This window comes from Nannobrachium achirus, assembly GCF_963921795.1.
Source record: "Nannobrachium achirus genome assembly, chromosome: 12".
Lineage (NCBI taxonomy): Eukaryota > Metazoa > Chordata > Actinopteri > Myctophiformes > Myctophidae > Nannobrachium > Nannobrachium achirus.
Window position 1 is genome coordinate 22,506,012 of NC_137832.1, and position 20,801 is coordinate 22,526,812.

Below are 20,801 nucleotides of genomic sequence, written 5' to 3' on the forward strand. Positions count from 1 at the left end.
GGTGAAATGCCTAATATATCCAACCTCCATGTATTTGCCTTATAAATGCACAATGGTTTGTACTTTGTCAAGTGGAGTGTGCAATCGTATGCCCGGTTTCCATTCATGCATTACTTCACAAAAATGAAATTGTCTTGGTTTTGGCAAATATACTTGTGACTTGTGATGTGCAATCTTTTATGTGACCATCACATTTTATGGAAGACCAGTGCTCACATACTGTATATTTCAAATCTCAAAATGGCCCTGATGTTGTCCTTGTCCATCGTTCGTAATCTCCAACCTAAAAAAATTATAATAATACATGAGATACTGTACAGTAGGTGAAAGGCCCCTACTTAGAGAGTTATGTTGCATCATTGTTCTATGGAAAATACTATAGAGGCACTTTATTTTGTCATGTGATGTACAGTAGATAATATATAACTTATACATTTGCTGATAGCAATGCCACATTGATGCACTTGCAAATGAGATTGACTACTCTATGAAAGAAACACTAGTGATGGTTCCACACAATCAAACCAGTTTCAGGGACAGTTGGAATGAAGTTAACAATACACATGTAATAAGCAATGTGGGTAAAGTCATGTTAACGTTTTAACATTTGCTGCACTTTCTTACATTCTGTTTACTTCAAACATGCAACACGTTGTTTTCTTCATTTCTTTTGAGGAGAAGGGAGTTCACTGGGTTTCTACGTTGCGAGGTTTGATTGTGCAACCTTAACCCTTTTTATTTTGTCATAGTATTCTTAATAAGACACAAGCCTACCTCTACAACGCCCATTTCCTCCATTTCCTTCCAAAGTCTGGTAAATCTGGAATTTATTAAGATAAGTTGATAGAAGCCAACCATCTGATTCAGTCATTAATGATTCCTCCTGTGTTTAAAAGGTGCAGGATCCAAGTACTGTATGTCTGAATATACCAACACCCTAGTACATAGAGTAGTGAATGTATGAAGAAATGAAAGCCAATGTATTCATCAAAAGCTACCCAAAAGGATTGTGCAGATGTCCAAGTTCTGGTATTCATCCCATTCTCCGACCCTTAAAAAAAAAAGATCTAGCCTATATTTTCTATATACATTTAAACTGAGACTGCCAAAAAGGAATGTATGAAAAAACATTCTGTAAAACTTTCTGTACAATTCTCAGCCAAACATGTTGAACCTACAGTGAATTGATGTACATTTTTCCTATTAAGGACCATATAACTATCAGTCATTGCTTCTGTTCAGTTTGAGTGACTGTTGCTCTTTTTGTACTTTTGTCCATTTGTAAATTGTTTTTAAATGTTTATACTTGATTTTCAAACTGCCTTTTTTGTACATTTAACTTTATAATCAAACAGTGCAAGCTTTCCCCATGGTGTCTTCAATACCATAATGTTTAAAAGTCTGCAATTGTGTGCTAGCTTTATGATAAGAAATATCAGCCTATATTGATGGTTACAAATTATTGTGTGGGTGTGCATGTGCAAATTTTTTAAAGATCATAATAAATTTGATATTTTGTAATGTTTGCATGCCTATTGAATCTTTCTCTCAGAATGTCTGGGAAATCAGGTCATGCCACAACACTGGAGGACATTCACTGCAGAGTTAGAAGAAGTCAGGAAAATGTAATTGTGGCTTCGCTGCAGCAGCAATTACAATCCAACAATCTCTCTCTGTGTGTATAAAAAAACACACACACACACACACACACACACACACACACACACATGTACAGGGCGCACATTTGACAGGTGCTTGTGATTGACGTGGGGTGATTAATCACACCACCTGTGTGAATGTGCGCCCTGTACATTTGTGCTTCCCAAAGGAAGTTTTGATATATTCAGTCCAGTAGTCATTCCGGGCCCCTCGCCGGTCGGAAAGTCGTCCGTGTTCGGCTCGTGGATACGTGGAGATATTTGACAAAATACACGTTTTCAGCCAGAACTTTCAAAGGGATATGACACTACAGGACAATATCTTTCTCCCAGGCTGAGGAATAAATTATTGGGTGAGTACACAAGTAACGCGCAGCACTTTAGTGCCGCGCAGATTAGCCTAGCTGCTAACCGCCGTGCAATTGATTGATTGATTGAAGAATTTATTAGAAGTTTGCAATAGAAAAAAGTACAGTTTCATGACAGTACAAATCACTGGTACAAGGTCAACTAAAAGGAGATCCTAGAAAGCCGAGGCTTATTTCCACAGGAACCACACTTTAAGTATCTCATATAACATTGAAAGACAGACGGATAGAACATAGTACTTTATCTAGGATAATATCAGTTTCAAAAGCATAACATCAAATACAAAGGCAGAAAAAAGAATAATAAAAAAAAGGGGGGGGGGGGCATGGGGGCTTAGTCTATTTACAAGTCACGGGTAGCAGCTGTCTGAAGGTGACTTTTCATACCAATTTTGAAGGAGGCTAGGGATTTGCTCTCCTTTAGGGCTTGAGGAAGGGCGTTCCACATGTTGATGGTGTAGCAGGAGAACGAGTTAGAGCCTTGTTTAGTGTTAAATCTACGTTGATGATGATTAGTGGAGCTGCCTCTGGTGTTGTGGTCGTGAACATCCTTGACCTTTAAGAAGTAGTTTGTCAGGTACATGGGAATCTTGGAGGTGTAGTGTATCTTGTACACCAGGCCCATTGCAAGATGCTGTACTCTGTCAGCTACTTTGAGCCATCCCACGCTTTCGTGGTGATGATCGGTAAGGTGGGTCAGAGGAGGGAGACCAAGCACAACCCTAATTAGTTTGTTTTGGGCTGTTTGAAGCTTTAACTTTAAGGCGGCTGGGGCGTCGCGATACCAGACAAGGACTCCGTAATCAATGAGGGGCCCAATAAGAGCTCCTCCTAGTGTCTTTCGGGATTTAGTATTGATCAGCGGGGCAACCCTTTGCAAGAAGCGAATTCGTTGGTTGACTTTATTGATAACCTTGGTGGTCATTTTTTCACTGGATAGGATAGCCTCCAGGATGCAACCCAGGTAGCAGATGTAGTTTTTTCTTTCTATCACAGTGTCACCTACTTTAATTGTGAAGTTCTCAACTAGGCTAAGTTTCTGACTAGATCCAAAGAGGATACATTCAGTTTTGCCTAGGTGAATTGAGAGTCTGTTGTCATTGAGCCAGGTGCAGATCTTGTTAAGTTCACAGTTAAGGGCCTTTTCAACCTGCAATAAGTCTCTGCCGGAGACTATAGGAGAGCCGAGTCATCCGCGAACAGAAACAGATTGCAGTCACAAGCAGATGACATGTCGTTTACGTATATTAAGAACAACAGTGGTCCTAGTATACTCCCTTGAGGTACTCCACAGTTTACTGGGAGGGGGGGGGGGACAGGGTTCCGTTGACTTCCACCATCTGTTCCCTCCCCACCAAGTAAGAGTGCATCCATCTCACTGCTGTGCTATCAAGACCAATAGCTTTGAGTTTTTCGATCAGAATAGAATGATCGACGGTGTCAAATGCCTTCTGGAGGTCCAGCATGACCATGCCGCAATATTTGCCATCGTGAATTTCACGTTTGATGTAATCATCTATCTATAAATGCGAGAAGTCTCTGCGTGTCTGTCTGTCTGTCTGTCTGTCTGTCTGTCTGTCTGTCTGTGTGTGTGTCTGTAATCCGCGTATCTCGAGAACCGTTCGTCCCACCGGCTTCAGATTCGGCACGCGCGTTCCCCGCCGCCGCCGCTTCCCAAACCGGCGCGAAACGTTCGGAAACTCCTTATGCGGGGTTGATTGTTGACATCAGGCTGTTCCGGAGGAAATCGGCGAAAGCTCTGACTCATTGTGACATCACTTCATAAAAGGCTCTGACATCACGTACGCCACATGAGTCAACAAAAGATCTCTGTGAGTGTGTATGTATGTATGTAATCCGCGTATCTCGAGAACCGTTCGTCCCACGGGCATGCGCGTTCTCCATATATGGGCATAAAATGAATGCCCCCATATATGGGCATAAAATGGATTGCAGACAGACAGATACAGATATCTCCATATATGGACATAAATGGACAGAGGCAAACAGATGGTCAAAGATCTCCATATATGGGCCCCCACATATGGGCATAAAATGGACGCAGACAGACAGATACAGATATCTCCATATATGGGCATAAATGGACACAGAAATCACGTACGCCACATGAGTCAACAAAAGATCTCTGTGAGTGTGTATGTATGTATGTAATCCGCGTATCTCGAGAACCGTTCGTCCCACGGGCATGCGCGTTCTCCATATATGGGCATAAAATGAATGCCCCCATATATGGGCATAAAATGGATTGCAGACAGACAGATACAGATATCTCCATATATGGACATAAATGGACAGAGGCAAACAGATGGTCAAAGATCTCCATATATGGGCCCCCACATATGGGCATAAAATGGACGCAGACAGACAGATACAGATATCTCCATATATGGGCATAAATGGACACAGAATCACAAAGATCATACGGGCATAAAGGGACACAGACAGACGGATACAGAGATCTCCATAAATGGGCATAAAATGGACGCAAATGGCATATATGGGCATAAAATTTACGCAGAATCACAAAGATCTCCATATAAGGGCATAAAGGGACACAGACAGACAGATACAGAGATCTCCATATATGGGCATGAAATGGACGCAAATAGACAGATATCTCCATATATGGGCATGAGGCATGTATCTGTGGAATGGGACTCTCTGAAGCCAGACTGGAACTCGTAGATCAGTTTATTCTCTTCAAGATATTTAGCCACCTGTTCATAGACAATTTTTTCCATTACCTTAGAGGTCAAGTTTACTGCCTTTTTTGTGCAGGGGGGTTACCTTAGCTAATTTGAAGTCCTGGGGGACATAACCCTGCTTGATAGATAGATTAATAATATGGGTAATGATTGGGGCAATGGTGGCAGCTGAGTCTATGAGAAATTTGGGGGAGATTTTATCATGGCCAGCGGCCTTGAATTGAGGTAGGGTGCGAAGTTTTTTAAACACTTCATCAGTTGTCACCGTGGTAAGTTTAAAATTGTCTTTGCATACCCCAAGGTTCCTGTAGAATTTCAAGATGTGCCTAACACCAAACAGCCCAGATGGAGTGGGCAGTTTATTGACCAGATTTTTGGCCATGGAGGTGAAATAGATGTTGAGATTTTTGGCTACATCGAGACTGTCAATGAGGAGGGTTATGGGAGTTTGGATGGATATGTTGCTGGCTATGGATCTAAGTTTAGCACCACAGCCTAGCTGGGTTTTAAATAGCTTCCATAGGTCTCGTGGTTTGTGGATGTTTTCCTCAACTTTCTCATCCAAGTAGTGTTTTTTGGCAGAAAGGATTAAGGAGGTTGTCCGATTTCTCAGTTTATTAGCCTCTAAACTGACTATTTCTAATTTGGCTTCAAGGTGTTTATTGGGGCCTTTTTTGAGTTTGTGATTATATTTGCGTTTCTCAGAGTATTTTTTGTCTCTGAGTTTCATTGATTCACAGATTTCCGAATTCCACCATGGCTGTGAGCGGCCTTTAACCCTGACCCTACGCAAAGGAGCCACTTCGTCTAGGGTAGTGTTGAAAATGGATTTAAAGCCCAGCCAGGCTTCATCGACCTGAGTGCTAGCTAGTACTGGGGACCAGTCAGATTTCTCCAGTTTGTGCAATGGGACCGTTCTATGGCTCTGTATTTTACGATTACTTATTCGTTAAAATCAGAGCCATTCTAGGGCTATCAATTACCTTGTCTGCCAGAACCTCACAGTGAAGGGCACCATGGCACCCTCACAATAAGTGGGATATATTTAAAAACTATTTAACAGCACTAATATTTGCAGACACAAAACATCACTATTTACTTATTACGGGTTAAAACTACTACTAAAGAAATACCAAACAATGAAGACCCAAATTAAATCAACTTGCTCTAATAGGAACCACTTTTCACTCACTCATAAAGAGTTTGTGAGCAATCTACAATATGTCCACTAGATGGAAGCAAAGCATAGTTTGAACTTTGTTTCTGTAATGAATGGCTGCAGTGTGAGTGTAAAACATTCTTTCTTCCTGTTCCCAAGCCAGGAGAATTACTAAAGCAACATGCTAAGTTCTACACTTACGTCCAGGACATGTCATGTCAGGTTTTTGGTATGTATGATTGAATGCATTAATCAAGCAATTTAATCCCATCAAGCCATATGATAGCCATGAACCTCCTCCTGCTGTGTTGTTTTGCTCCCAGAAAGGTGAGGTCGAGGTTAGCCTAGACTAGAGTTTCACCTCACCTGTGTGGTGTTTTTGTTTTTTTCCGTGGCTTGCCATAGGCCAGGGCCAGGCTGCCTAACCTAAGTTAGATTGGGTGTTTGTAGGCCTATTGTTTTCAAATAGTCCCACAGTACCACATGTAGGCTATGTTGATGAACAACACAGGTGTTTCAATGTATCTGATTAGAAGTTAGAACTAATGTTCAGGAATCAGAACACCTGTCTGGCCTTTTTAATGGATATCATATATTTGATGCCCCTAAGCATTTAATGCTATAAGTACTGTAGCCCTGAAACTTTAGGCCTTAATGTGCTAGCATTAAATTAACTGTAGCCTAGGCTAACACCTAAAGAAAACAGCCTACTGATATTACCTCCTTCTTCAGCTGTAAGGTTGGTTCTATAGTGCCTATTAATGTATTATTATCTCTTTACTCTTTTCACTTTCAGGCAGCCATATTGACATAAATATTATTTGGGTGTTACATCCTGATACCAATGATACAAATGACAGCATACATCACCCTGATTCTGTTTGACCTGAATGGAACCTTGATTAGTTTTTGTTCATACTAATCTATTGGTCTATTTCATGCCAATATCAGAGTCGTCTAATCAGAGAGTCCTGCCACTGCGGGGTCAGAAACAGCGCTGGTCACGTGGTTCATTGTCACTTTACACCTCATAGACTTCAATGCATTTTGTAAACTTCCGGTTCGCCGTTTGTCACTATACGCCAATAGATATGTGCGTAGAAGACCTGGCCCCATGAAGTGAACGGGAGTGACGCAACTCTCCGTAGGTAGAAGGCTCTGGCCAATATGTCTGCTGTGAAAAGGTTTTAAATGGCAACAGTTTATGGAAGGCCATTTCCTGTTTAAGAATGACCATCCCATCCCATACAGAAATACATTTAGTTTGTCGAGGTGAGTGAGAAAGAACTTTATTCTGCTCACTCACACAGACCTCAGATACCCTTTGAATAAATTGGAACATAAAATGTGAGCCACGCCTCCTCATATGGTGGCTAAATGGAGGCATAATGGGCATTGATATAGAGTTGGTCCGCCCTCTGCTATAACTTTCACCATTAGTCTGAGATATATTTCAACATGCTGCTGCAGTCTCTGGAACAAAGGGCACTAATGAGAAAGATGTGTATCATATGTCTCTAGCTCTTGTCCATAGCATTAGAAGGAGTTAAGGAGAACTCCTAACTAGGGATGGGATGATATGAAGATTTCACGATTGTTGTGACCAAAGAAACAATATTACAATATTAACACGATAATCAAAATATCCCCAACTTCCATTATCCCGGGGCGGAACATTTGCCAAAAAATAGCCGATCTACAATCTTGCAACGTGACACGTTGCGAGCTTGTAGATCGGCTATTTTTTGGCAAATACATTTGATAGAGAGTGAAAAAAGATTATCAAGTACGTACTGTATATTATTATTACCTTTTACCAGAGAGGGTTTAAGTCGTACTGGATATGCAGCTTGGCAAATAAAAGGTGAATTGATCCCAGTGCATGACAGAGGACAATATCACAATAAATTAAATCTCCACAACACGATTATCGTGAGAGTTTTTTATCACGATAAACGATAATGTCGCTTATCGTCTCATCCCTACTCCTAACGCTATGGACCCGAGCTAATATGTCTCAAACATCGCCCCATGATCCTCTTTCTCCTCGGCAGAATCAAAGCCCTCTTCTCCGTCACTGCTGGTGTCGTCAATGGCCTGCATCTTCGGAGTCAGATCTGCTACACTCAGATCTAGTAAACAGATCTACCACAACTCATTGGGGATCAAGGTTTGTGTTCCTTTTCTTCATCGTCCTATGTAGGCTATTCATGTCAAGGATTTCACATTTTGTTAGGTTTCCGGTGGTAGTTTTCTTGTCATTTTGCGGGAGAGTACCTGGTATGATCATGGCTTAGCGATTGATTGCATCTGGGACCCCATTCATCAGGATTTATATTCATCTATTTATATTAGGGATGCCCATTAGTTAATGCCATGACATGACATTATAAGTGTTCCTGGGGTCCGAGTCTGATACAGAATCTACAAAGGATGACAATGTTTTGTCATCTGTTTTCCATCTACACCAAAACTCTTTGCCGAAAACAGCCTATCTACAAGCTCACAACGACTTGCAGTTGCCTTTTAAGAGAAGATGTGTAGGCGCATACTGTATATAATGACGACATAAATCCTATTGGGTCAATATGACCCACTGTGAGTATGCTGGCTTCCGTAAATCATCAGACAAAGTCTTAGGTATCATTCATTAGTACCTTTGATTTCAGTGATTGTACATCCAGTACACGCAGCATATAATCCGTTGTAAGTCTACTTAAAATATTTATTCATATGCCATGCTATCTGCTAAAAAAAACAACAAAGACTAAAAGCTTTGAAAGAGAGTTAAAATAAAAGTATAATAAGCTGGACAGTCTCGGCTGTATGCTGAGCGGTGTGAGGCTGAGAAAGGTGCCCCCTGCCAGGGACAGTGATGAATGCGCTTCAGGCTTCAATCCATCCCCGTAGCCCCCAGTAGTGTGGAGCCCACACGAACACTAATCAAGCACTGTGAGATGCAAAAGCCCGCAAAATGATTCTGGATGGTATTCATGGGCATTCAGCTTGATTTCCAAAACAAGCCTTGGAGAAATACAGGGCTCCCATGAAGTTCCAACTTGATTGCCCGACTGGAACAATGGGGGATTTTGAATTAAAAGGACTAGAAAAAAAGGCCCCTTCGGGAGTTTGTGTCCTTCCTACGCGAAAGCCCCCAGAGCAGGGGTAAGCAAGTACTGTAAATTAGTCATTATCAGACCAAAATGTACTCTGCAGCATTTTGTTTATCCCAAACATGACTGGGTGTGACAGGTGTTGTAGCAATCTGAAGTGTTTGTAGAAATATGGGGCCTTAAATCTAATAATTTAATTTATATTTATTTGGGCCCTTGTTAATAACATCTTTGTTCTCATTCGTCATTGAACTGTCAATCTGGCAAAAGAATGATTGTCATTCGCTGTGAGAGATGTGGGCGTCTAAAAGTGACCAACCACTGGTCTCAGATGCAGAGATTGAGAGGGGGAAAAAAAAGCTTGCTCTTCAAGTGCGAAGGCGGGGGTTTAATCAGCTGATAACAGACGACTGTTATCAGCTGTTTGTTTGATGACTGATCGTCTTGCATAATATGAATAAAATAACAGTACTTTACAACTGTCAACCGTTCCAAGCGGTGAAGCACATATAGCTGCATGACGCGCGGCACCTGCTGTTGCCTGGTTGCTAACTCACTGCTGTTGTGTTGAGCTGGAGTGCAAAGTCAAGTAACCCTTTCTCCCAAATAGGTGAGACATCATGCTTTAGGTATATTAAGCCTATTTCTGCTACCGTGCACATGGGTCCACACTTCCGGAAATGAAATCTCCAGGTTGGGATGTCTGTATATGCTGGCTGGATGTACTAGGGCTAAGCCATGATGTTTGTTAGCGGGTTAGATGATAAAAAAAATTTACTTCAACATTTTTATCCCACGGTTGGACGTAGCGCGTGGAAAGAACACGTTATTCGAAACAGTTCCTTTCCCCTCCATCAGGCGCCCCGACTGGCCAGGGGAAGGCATTATAGAGACCAGGATTACTGCATGTTTTTTGTGAGGGTACCTATAGGAGAAACAGGGAGAACATGCAAACTCCCCACAGAAAGGCCCTTTTGCTTAGATGATAATTAACCTGCTGTGGAATTAAATATGTTCTGTGGAACATAGGCATAACATAGATCAAAATCTAGTACTGTATGTGGTTGGACAACAACATTTCCCAAACTTGTTCCCCCCTGTGTATGATCTGAAAAGCCGGATTACCTTTCATTTGAAATAACGCATACAGGGAAGTGGTGACACTCTTCCATATGGGTCTGAGTGGCGGCCAATCATAGATAGATAGATAGATAGATAGATAGATACCTTTATTATCCCAAGGGGGAAATGCAGTTGTCCAGTAGAAGCACAGCAGTATACAGTTATTTACAAAGTTACAGAGACGTAAGAAAAGATAGATAAGAGGGGGAAAAAAACAAAACAAAGACAAGAGCAGTACAGTACCAATAAAGAGAAGGTGCATCAATAGAGGGGGCGAATAATATATAACCCACTGAGCAATAGTCGTTTTTTACACGACTAGTTTTTTTTTAGCCTTAATTTCACCCGGCTAGATTCCGGTTATATTCACACCGAAAATATACTTTGCAATTTATTCCATGATTCGATAACAATTTATTAAAAAAAACAACAGTAAGGTGCTTAACTGATCTCCTAATATTGGACTAACATAATTATAATATCCGTTGATCATTATTAAGTATAGTTTAGATCTAGCCGAGATTTAGCCAACTAATTATAGTCGCCGTATCAACGTTTATATTTACACCGAATTTAGACAATTAGATTTAATCCATATTTCAATAAACATTTCTTTAAAAAAACAACTCCACGTTGCAGAACTGATCTCGAAATATTGGTGTAAAATGATTCCAATAGCCATCCGATCATTAAGCTATTTGTCTGGGTGTAGTCGTTGTATAGCCGGCTTTTCAACGCCTTTTTTTAAACCAATGTCAATATAAAGTCTTTAAAACAAAAATATACGATGAAATGAACTCCTCGTCTGTCAGTCAGACAGTGCAGTGCCGCGTGATTATGGATCCAACTGGGAAAGATGGATGGAAACGGCAAAGAGCGCTCGTTTTCAGTTATTGTCCACGACATTGCAAGCGGCAGGCGGAGCGCCGCGCGAGTTACGAAGCCGTGGTGAATGCAATCGTTATATTTACGGCCTGGGCAAGCGCACGATAAACGCCATGATAATTGGGTTTTGGTGCACCTCGCGCGGTCCAAGTGACTACAACGGAGCGCTCCCTACGTCCGGTTCAGCCAATCACAAGCTTCAAAAATGAGTCCGGGGCGTACACACACACACACGCACACGCACACACACACACACACACACACACACACACACACACACACACACACACACACACACACACACACACACACACACACACACACACACACACACACACACACACACACACACACACACACACACACGCTAACATTTAGTTTCCTCAACAATGTGCACTACACTAAAATGAACACAGGTGGGCAATGTCACCTTTTAATACGGCCAGAAAGTCTATATTATCATATCTGCATTGATGGCTGAGTGGATAGCGTCGCCGACTTGAGTGTCAGAGATTAGTGGATCGAATCCCACCGTCGCCCTACTTTTCACTACTTTCGACGGCCGCTAACGGCGAAATGTAGACTTTTTGTATCCGACTAATAGTGGTATATGTAGCAACCCGTGTAAATATAGCCGACTAAACAACTAGTCAAAAATATCAAATCTAGACCTTTACAACACTGATTTTCAACGCGTGGTGTAGAAGATAAAAACACGACTATTAGGCAACTAATACACCTCAAAATGCTTACTGGGATCCTTGGTACTAAGGCGCGGTAAGCCGGTAGAGTGTTAATTAATTACAGTGATTGTGTGTGGTCACTCACTGTAAAGTGGAAACGTCCAGACAGCGTGCTACTCTGAATTACATTTCTGACAGCAACACACACAGTCAAACACAGCCGCGGCGCCGCCTCCACCAAATCATTCAATACGTATTGATTAAACAAAATAATTATTAGGCGCCCAATACATGTAGTTTCCTCAACAATGCGCACTACCCTAAAATGAACACAGGTGGGCAATGTCACCTTTTAATACGGCCAGAAAGTCTTTACTATCATATCAGCATTGATGGCCGAGTGGATAGCGTCGCCGACTTGAGTGTCAGAGATCGCTGGATCGAATCCCACCGTCGCCCTTCTTTTCACTACTTTCGACGGCCGCTAACGGCGAAATGTAGACTTTTTGTAACCGACTAATAGTGGTCTAGTGTAGCAACCCGTGTAAATATAGCCGACTAAACAACTAGCAAAAAATATCAAATCTAGACCTTTACAACACTGATTTTCAACGTGTGGTGTTGAAGATAAAAACACCACTATTAGGCAACTAATATACCTCAAAATGCTCAGTGGGAAGTATATATATATAAAGTGTCTTGCAAAAGAGACCATAGCAGTCAATATAAGTATATATACATAAAGTGTCTTGCAAAAGAGACCATAGCAGTCAATGCTAGTTAGTGCAAACAAGTATCTCACTGTCATTGTTAAATAAAGCAAAAATACTCAGAAACTACCAACACAACCTAATAGTGCAATGTCAAAAATCAGTGCGAAAAAAGAAGAAACTAGGAAGCGTGTCACCCGCAAGACGCACATGAGCACTCTTCCTGGACGGTCCTTAGAGGTCAAAGTCAATACAGCAATAGTTCCATAGAGGTCAAAGTCAATACAGCAATGGTTCTGTCAGTCTAAGTTAGGAAGGGAGACCTTTTCAAGCGTCCGTTATGTGTCTCGTTGTACAGCTTAAGGGCAGCCGGTACAAAAGATTTTCCTAATCTCTCACATCTCCGTCCTGGGTAGGTAAAGCGGTCGTTTCCTCTCTTACTCCAGTAACTGGTGATCTCTAGATGGAGGGGGTGGGAGGAGTTCTCCAAGATGGAATCTAGCTTCCTCGCTGTGCACACCCTGGTTACTTCCTCCACCCCCTGCAGAGAGGACCCAACGACAGAGCCTGCTTTCTTCACCAGTCTGTTTAGGTTAAACGTGTCACCTGCTCTGTTGTTGCCACCCCAGCATGTTATCCCAAAAAAGAGGACACTTGCCATGACAGACTGATAGAACATCTGTAGCATCCTATTGCACACCCCAAACGATCTCAGTCTTCTCAGGAGGAACAGCCTGCTTTTCCCCTTGCTGTGAATCGCCTGCGCGTTGTCCGACCAGTCCAGTGAACTATTCAGGTGTACTCCGAGGAATTTGTAGTTATCCACGAGCTCAACCACCTCACCGTTAATGGTGCTTGGCACCGGGGGGACTCTCTTGGAGGTGCGGAAGTCCACCACCATCTCCTTGGTCTTGCTTGCGTTGAGCCTGAGATGGTTAGCCTCGCTCCACTGCACAAAGTCCCTAACCACACCATCGTGCTCAGCCGTGTTGTCACCCGAGATCTTGCTGACCACCACGGTATCATCTGAGAACTTCTGCAGATGACAGGTCTTGGAATTGAAGCGGAAGTCCGATGTATAGAGAGTGAACAGGAAGGGTGAGAGCACAGTTCCTTGAGGGGCCCCTGTGTTGCTCACCAGCACATCAGACCGACAGCTCTGCAGTCTCACAGACTGTGGTCTTTCTGAAAGGTAGTCTGTGATCCATGCCACAAAGCCCTTGTCCACCCCCATCAGCGTAAGCTTCTCCGCAAGCAGAGACGGTTGGATAGTGTTGAAAGCACTGGAGAAGTCAAAAAACATAATTCTGACTGTGCTGCCCAGATCTTCCAGATGGGTGAGAGCCTTATGGAGCATGTAGGTGATGGCGTCATCAACCCCAATATCAGCCTGGTAGGCAAACTGAAGGGGGTCCAGGTGATCACTGACCGCCGGTCTCAGTAGGTTCAGAACCAGCCGTTCGAAGACCTTCATGACCTGTGATGTCAGGGCGACTGGTCTGTAATCATTGAGGACCGAGGGACGGGTCTTCTTAGGCACCGGGACAATGCAGGAGGACTTCCACAGCTGTGGTACCTTCCCCGTCCTCAGGGAGAGGTTGAAGAGATGCGTAAGGGGGACAGCGAGCTGCTCCGCGCAAGCCTTAAGCACCTTAGAGTTGATGTTATCAGGTCCCGCCGCTTTCTTGGTGTTGACTTTTCCGAGTTGGCGCCTCACTTGCTCGGTGGTGAGAATCAGATTGTTGCATGTGACAGGTTAGCAACCATGTCGTAACCATTTTATAACTCCCAAATACCCCTTAGCATGAGGCAGCTTGACGAACACCCTGCACATGACACTCATGTATGTCATAGGGACGCACCCCTAATTCAACCCTTGATGCTGAATGCCAAGCAGAGAGGCATCGGGTACCACAGTCTTTGGTATGAACCCTGACCACTAAATAGCAGGGTGGACACTCTAACCATTTAACTAAGGCCATTGAGCTGTTTTATTTTTTGAAGCGGTGAAAGCCGCTTCCAAGGTGTGGCTTTGTGTCCCGTACTGTACCTGTCCCGTGCATCCCTGCGCTGTGATTAGTTAGTTGTGTCTGTCCCGTACATGTTTTTTGAGGATTCCCATAGATTCTCAAGGAGTGGCTTTGTCTGTCCCGTACATGTCCCGTGCATGCAGAATTGAGGATTGGTCAAGCTTCACATGACAATTTGGCCCTCCAGACAAAATAATTTATTCATTCAGAATTCATAAAAATATAGAACTAAAGCACATAGAAAGTATAGATCTAGAACACAGAATGTATAGATCTAGAACACAGATTTCATAGCTCTAGAACACATAGAATAAAAATTCACCACTTCACTTCGAACCAAGGTTTTTTTTTTTTTTTTTTTTTTCTGGTTCGTATAGGTCAGGGGTCTCCCTGGCTGTTTGTTTACCCTTTAGCCTGAGCGACGGGTTTGGTCAACATGATGACAACATGAAATGTGCAGGAAACTTGTCCGACGGCGAGTACTCTAACAAAACAGGGCAACTGACTGCAATGACTTAATAACAATTAAGCTCATTTAAGCTATCTATATTAGTTGATTCTGTCTGCTTGATTTGTGCTGCTGAAAAATAAATTATAGTTCAGAGTTAATTACAAATTGTATGTGCAGTTGTGCTTTGCACATTGACCATTTCATATCGTCGCTGTCGGGCAGAAACCTCGTATCTCCAAGTTTCAAATGTGTATGTTTTTTCACAAAGTAAAGCCCTGCTTCATCATACAAGGCCGTCGCACAAAGGTAGTGAAAACAGCAGATCTACACGCACACAACGCCTCGCGGCGCGAGGCGTTGTGTGCTTGTAGATCGGCTGTTTTCACTAGTTTAAATCATTTTTAAAATGATAAATGCAAAAAGAACGGTTTTGGACATACAAGGTTTTCACCCGACAACGACGATATGATAGTTATGAGTGACAGGTGCGGCGTAGTCCCTGCTACTGAATGGATCAGATGATGTAGCTGCAGAGGATATCCTGTTATCACAGCGCAAACAACAATCTGCTAACACCCACCCATAAGACACATAATGGGTAAATTCTCCTTCTACAGCACTGCCACCCAAGTGTGGAATGCCTTGACCCCTTCCCTTAAAACATTTCAGGGGGCAAGACCATTTAGGTTGAATGAGCTTTATTGACAAGAATGGCAGCATACATATGACAAAGGCAGCACATACAGATAAGCAACATATGAAGCATCCTATACCCTAAGCATCCTATAGCCTAAACATCCTATAGCCTAAACAGCAGCATGAATACAGCCTAACTAAACTATAGCGGAACTTAAGTTTGGCCATGGATTCGACCCTCGGATCATTGTACCGCGGTCACGATAAATGTTTAAGCTATATCGTGAATGAAGCTTCTCCGCGGTCACATGATCCGAGACCCCCAGCAAGGGGAAAGCCTAATCCTGAGGTGGAGTTGGGGAAGGAAGGTGGCGCGTAGAGTTTTGCAACTGGCACTGGGTAGGTAAGCACTCCTGAAGTACACTGTGGTAAGGGGCTGGGGTATGAGACCCCGCCCACCCGGGGCGCGGCGTCAACCCCTAGGTCTTACCCCTTGAACTAGCTCCGTCATTCTTCCTATGCAACATGTAGTTCACTGGCTTCCTTCAAAACCGCCCTGATAATTCACTATTCAGGAGGCCAAAGGCGGAGGTATATATTAGGGATGTGCCGAAAGCAAAATTCTTGGCCGAAACCGAATACCGAATAGTGGAAACATTTCGCCGAATACCGAATAGCCGAATATTATTAATATATATTATGCGCATAATGTATTTTTATTACCATTTTTTTACCATGTGTTGTAAAGCTACCTTATTATGGCAAACGTGATTATGTCAAAACCATACAAAACTATTAATAATAATCACCATTATCAGGGCTCCCCCCCCCCCCCCCCCCCCCACACACACACACACACACACGCGCACACACACACACACACACACACACACACACACACACACACACACACACACACACACACACACACACACAGTGTGTGTGTCTCCATCTCTCTCTGGAAGAGGTTGAACATTAACTCTGCAGCCAAACCGAAACGCTCGCTCACAAACACTCTGACAAGCTTCACACAACTAACACCGACAGAGACATCCTTATGCATTGTTGTTGTTAGCCCTTAGCACCGATTAGTGCTATGCTCTGTAGCAACAAAGAATTGACAAACAGCACTCTACTAACTGCTATCTTTGTCAATCAAGATCGCGGAGGCTCTGCTCCTGCTCAATGAACACTTTAACGAGCTTGACGGAGGCACGCTGCACGGAGCTAAGCTTACACAACGAGCGACAGGTCCCAATGACATACATAGGCTACACTCGTTAGCCGGCAGCTGCGCAGACTAAAGTGAAGTGAATGCGAGACGGAGTGAGTGAGTGAGGGAGGGGGGAGAGAGAGAGAATGTTTACTGATGCTGCTGTGCTGCGGCTGCTTTTTGAGAGATTATACTGGACCCCTGTTCTTCACACTATTCGGTGCTATACTATTCGGTTTTAAAAACTATACGGCCGAAAACCGAAAATGCATTTTTAGCCATTTTCGGCCGAAGATTTTCGGTGCCGAATATTCGGCCTCATCCCTAGTATATATATCACTTCTCCCTTAGACAGTCGAGAAGTGATCTCCCCTTGCCTTCCCCCCCCCCCCCCCCCTACACACACACACACACTCTGTAGTACATAGTGTTTTATACTTGTGTTGATATTGATTTTTATGCTGTCTTATATGTTGATGAATTGAATACCAAGGACCTCCAACGCAAGGGCAATTGCTTTTTTTGGGGTGTTCCTTTTATACAGGGCGTTTTGACTGTACTTGTGCTGTACTACATTTTTAAATTGTCTAATAAAATATTAAATCAAAAAACAGGATTATATTACATACAAATGAATGGCTTAATAAGAATGACATTCGCTATGTCTCTGAAACTGTTTACAGTACTTTTGTCTTATAAGGACACAATGTTGACAATGTTGACACAATACTGGGTGATGATGATGACAGTGATGTGAATGTGACCACGATCATGGTCGCCATTGCTCTCTGAGTCAACTGAGGTGAGTATGGGATGCCATTGTCCTTCTTGCATGGGGTTGAATTATATTAAAAGTTTCCAGATGAAACAAGGCTTTGAAGTGACTGAATAATGATGGAAAGAGGGACAATTTAGCAGCATTTGACACGGTGCTTTACCTCGCGTGTAAGAGATATGATGACATAACTCCTATGCTTAATCTATACAGCGTTATATGACAAAGTATACATTGAGTATTAAACCAAATTCTAGATGTTTGAATCAACTTAGCTGATTCTTCTTCATTCGTGAATAACTATGGCTAGAGGTGGCCAAATTAATTGCGTTTTTTTCCACTGAAGCAGAGAAAGCTTGAGCATGTTTGTGATCGATTGGGGAATCAATCAATTGAGATAGAAAATTTTAAGTTCTGCACCTGTGCGAAGTGAGCATGGTAACACGACACATGAGCATATCATGGAGTTCCGTGCTCATACGGACACTCATACATACACACAAAGCCAGACGTAGGAGTGGTTAGCACCGCTCAAAGATGGCTGGCAGTGGTTAGTTTGGTTAAATATATATTGCCAGTGAAAGAGTTAAGCCCATATCTGGGAATGCCCATATATGGACATAGCCCATTATCTGGGAATGCCCATATATGGACATATTGTGTCAGTCTCATGTGGTCTATGATGTCAGACGTCAGTCATCTCCATATTTGGAAAAATATGGCCACATTTTGGCCACATTTTGTCCAACTTAAACAACCAACCAGGTCTGTGAATTTTATTTTTGTCAAAGTTGATCCCATGCCAAAGCGCCAGCGCTCACCCAGCAGTCTGCTGTCACCCTGGCGGATGCGTGCATGGGCCCAGGTGCACGACCTCGCCCTTCATGTATCTCGAGAACTTGGTCTGTCCGACCAACTTCGACTGGTGGTCACAAAGACGGTTGTCCGGAACCACTGATCCAACTGATAAGCCATTTACAGTATAGAGGGTATGCGTGTGACATCATCATCATACCCGGAAGTTATGCGGGAACGCCTACTGAGTGTGAAAAAATGACTTTCTGGCCTTAAGAGCCCATACATCCAAAAAGAAACGTCCTATCTGATTGCAATAAACGATGTTAAACGTCGTTAAACTCACTTTGACACTCGATTTGACATTCACTTTATGCATGCGCATACCCTCTATAGCAGGGGTCTTCAACAGGGGGTCCGGGACCCCTAGGGGGTCCTCAGAGTTACTACAGGGGGTCCTCCAAATCTTCCAATCCTTTTTTTATATTAACAACTTGAACCCTAGCGTCCATATTCTGAGAACTGTAGCCAAAAATAGTAGATCTACTGTACAAGCTCACAACGCTTCACAGCGCAAGGCGTTGTGAGCTTGTAGATCTGCTATTTTCGGCAAAGAGGTTTGTTGTAAAGGGAAAAAGAGCAGACTAAGTACAGAGTGAAAGGTCAAGTTTATTAATTATTGACGGTTCAAGTTGTTAAATCTGAAAACACAAATTGACATGAATCCAAAATACACTGATGATTGTGCTGTCAAACAATGACACACTATATGGTATCTATGGGTTGTGGAGGTCCCTACTTCATCTCTCTCTCTCAACTAAGGGGTCCTTGGCCTGAAAACGTTGAAGACCCCTGCTCTATAGGCATATATGGAGATCCAGTTGTCCAGATAGGTACAACAGGTACTCTGGCAATAGGTACGTGTTTGCATAAGCGGGTGGGGTATGCGTTCCCAACTTGCATCGTTCCTGAGTAAATTAAATTGCATGCACTAGAAGCATTCTGGGAACAGTGACTTTATTTTCAATGTATCTTCCAATCTGTCTTGCAACAAGATTGGCGTGTTCAAACATTAACCAGAGCAGTTGTTTTCTCGGGTTAGAGGTTCGAGAGACACCCATGCAGTGTCATGCCGAGGCTGCTCTCCCTCAGAGCCTGCCTCAGAGTAGGGCATTCACCAAATAGTCGAATATTCGAATAACAAAGTCACTATTCGACATTGTTCACCAAAGTCGAATATTCGCTTATTTTAGTTTTTTTTTTATTGTTTTCTCTTTAACTCTTATACTGCTTTGAACGTTCCTGTTCGCCCCAATTCTTGAGGTCGAGTAGGGCCAATACGGCCGTTCGTTCGTTTGATGTTTTTTATGGATTATGATAAAAGACGTCCTTGCGCAACTTTTGAATGCATAATTGGTCGTGGTGTCGTTTTGAGGACAGCCGGAAACCGTTCATAAAAAAAAAAAGTAAACAGACTGTCCTGGCTCCGCCTGCCCAGAGCGACTCTGCGCCTGCCTAGCTGCCAGGGCAGGGGCGTCAATTGGGTATGGCAGGGGTATGCAGCTGCCATACCTTGACAGGGGGAAATAATAAAAATGTACTTTTCATCGTGCCTGTTGCTAAGGTATGGCAACATGACTGGTGTCTTCACCAGACACCAGTCATGTTGCCATACCTTAGCTTGTTCTGAACTGACGCCACTGCTAGCTGCTAGCAGCCTCGAGGGACTATATTGTTTTATGCATCGGGCTGTTAGTAGAGAAAGAGAGAGAGAAACGTTGGTAAAAGCGATCATTTTGTCGGAAATCAGTTGTTTTATAGTATTAGTAGTATAGTAATTGTAGTAGGTAGTAGTATTTAGCAGTACTAGAATATTGAGATGTATTAGGCCAACTCAGCCTCAACTTGCTGGTATCATTCCGCCGAAGTGCGACCCTCCCCCCCTGGCCGGAGCAGCAGCCAGCAGCAGAGCAGATCCACGGATAGAAACAAACTTTGTTAGAATTAGGATTACAAACCTACCCGCGTTGGTGACTCAGGACCAGGCAGCGCCCACGAATGGTGGTGGTGGTCGTGATGATGATCATGATGATGATGATGATGAAGAAGAGAAAAAGATCACTGTAGCCGTTGGTATTGAAGATAAAAAGATTGAAGATGGTGCCAGTCGCGAAGAACCGGGGTCCAGAAGTGGATCAAGAGCCTCGTGATATTGTGGAAACCGATCCCGACGGAGCTCGACCCCCGTGTAGGATGGATCCCCCCGCCCGGGGGCTCACATCGCCGCAGCAGCAGAGACCCATGTACCGCCGCCACCGCCGCGAAGAGACAGACGAACTGGGCGATTTGGCCAATGAAGAATGGCTTCCGCGTAGAGACCCCTCGGAGAACAGAGGCCACGATTCTACTGTCCAAAGTAAGACTTCCAATCCAGTGCATGTATGTATTGTATAGTTGTATACTGTATATAGTTGTAT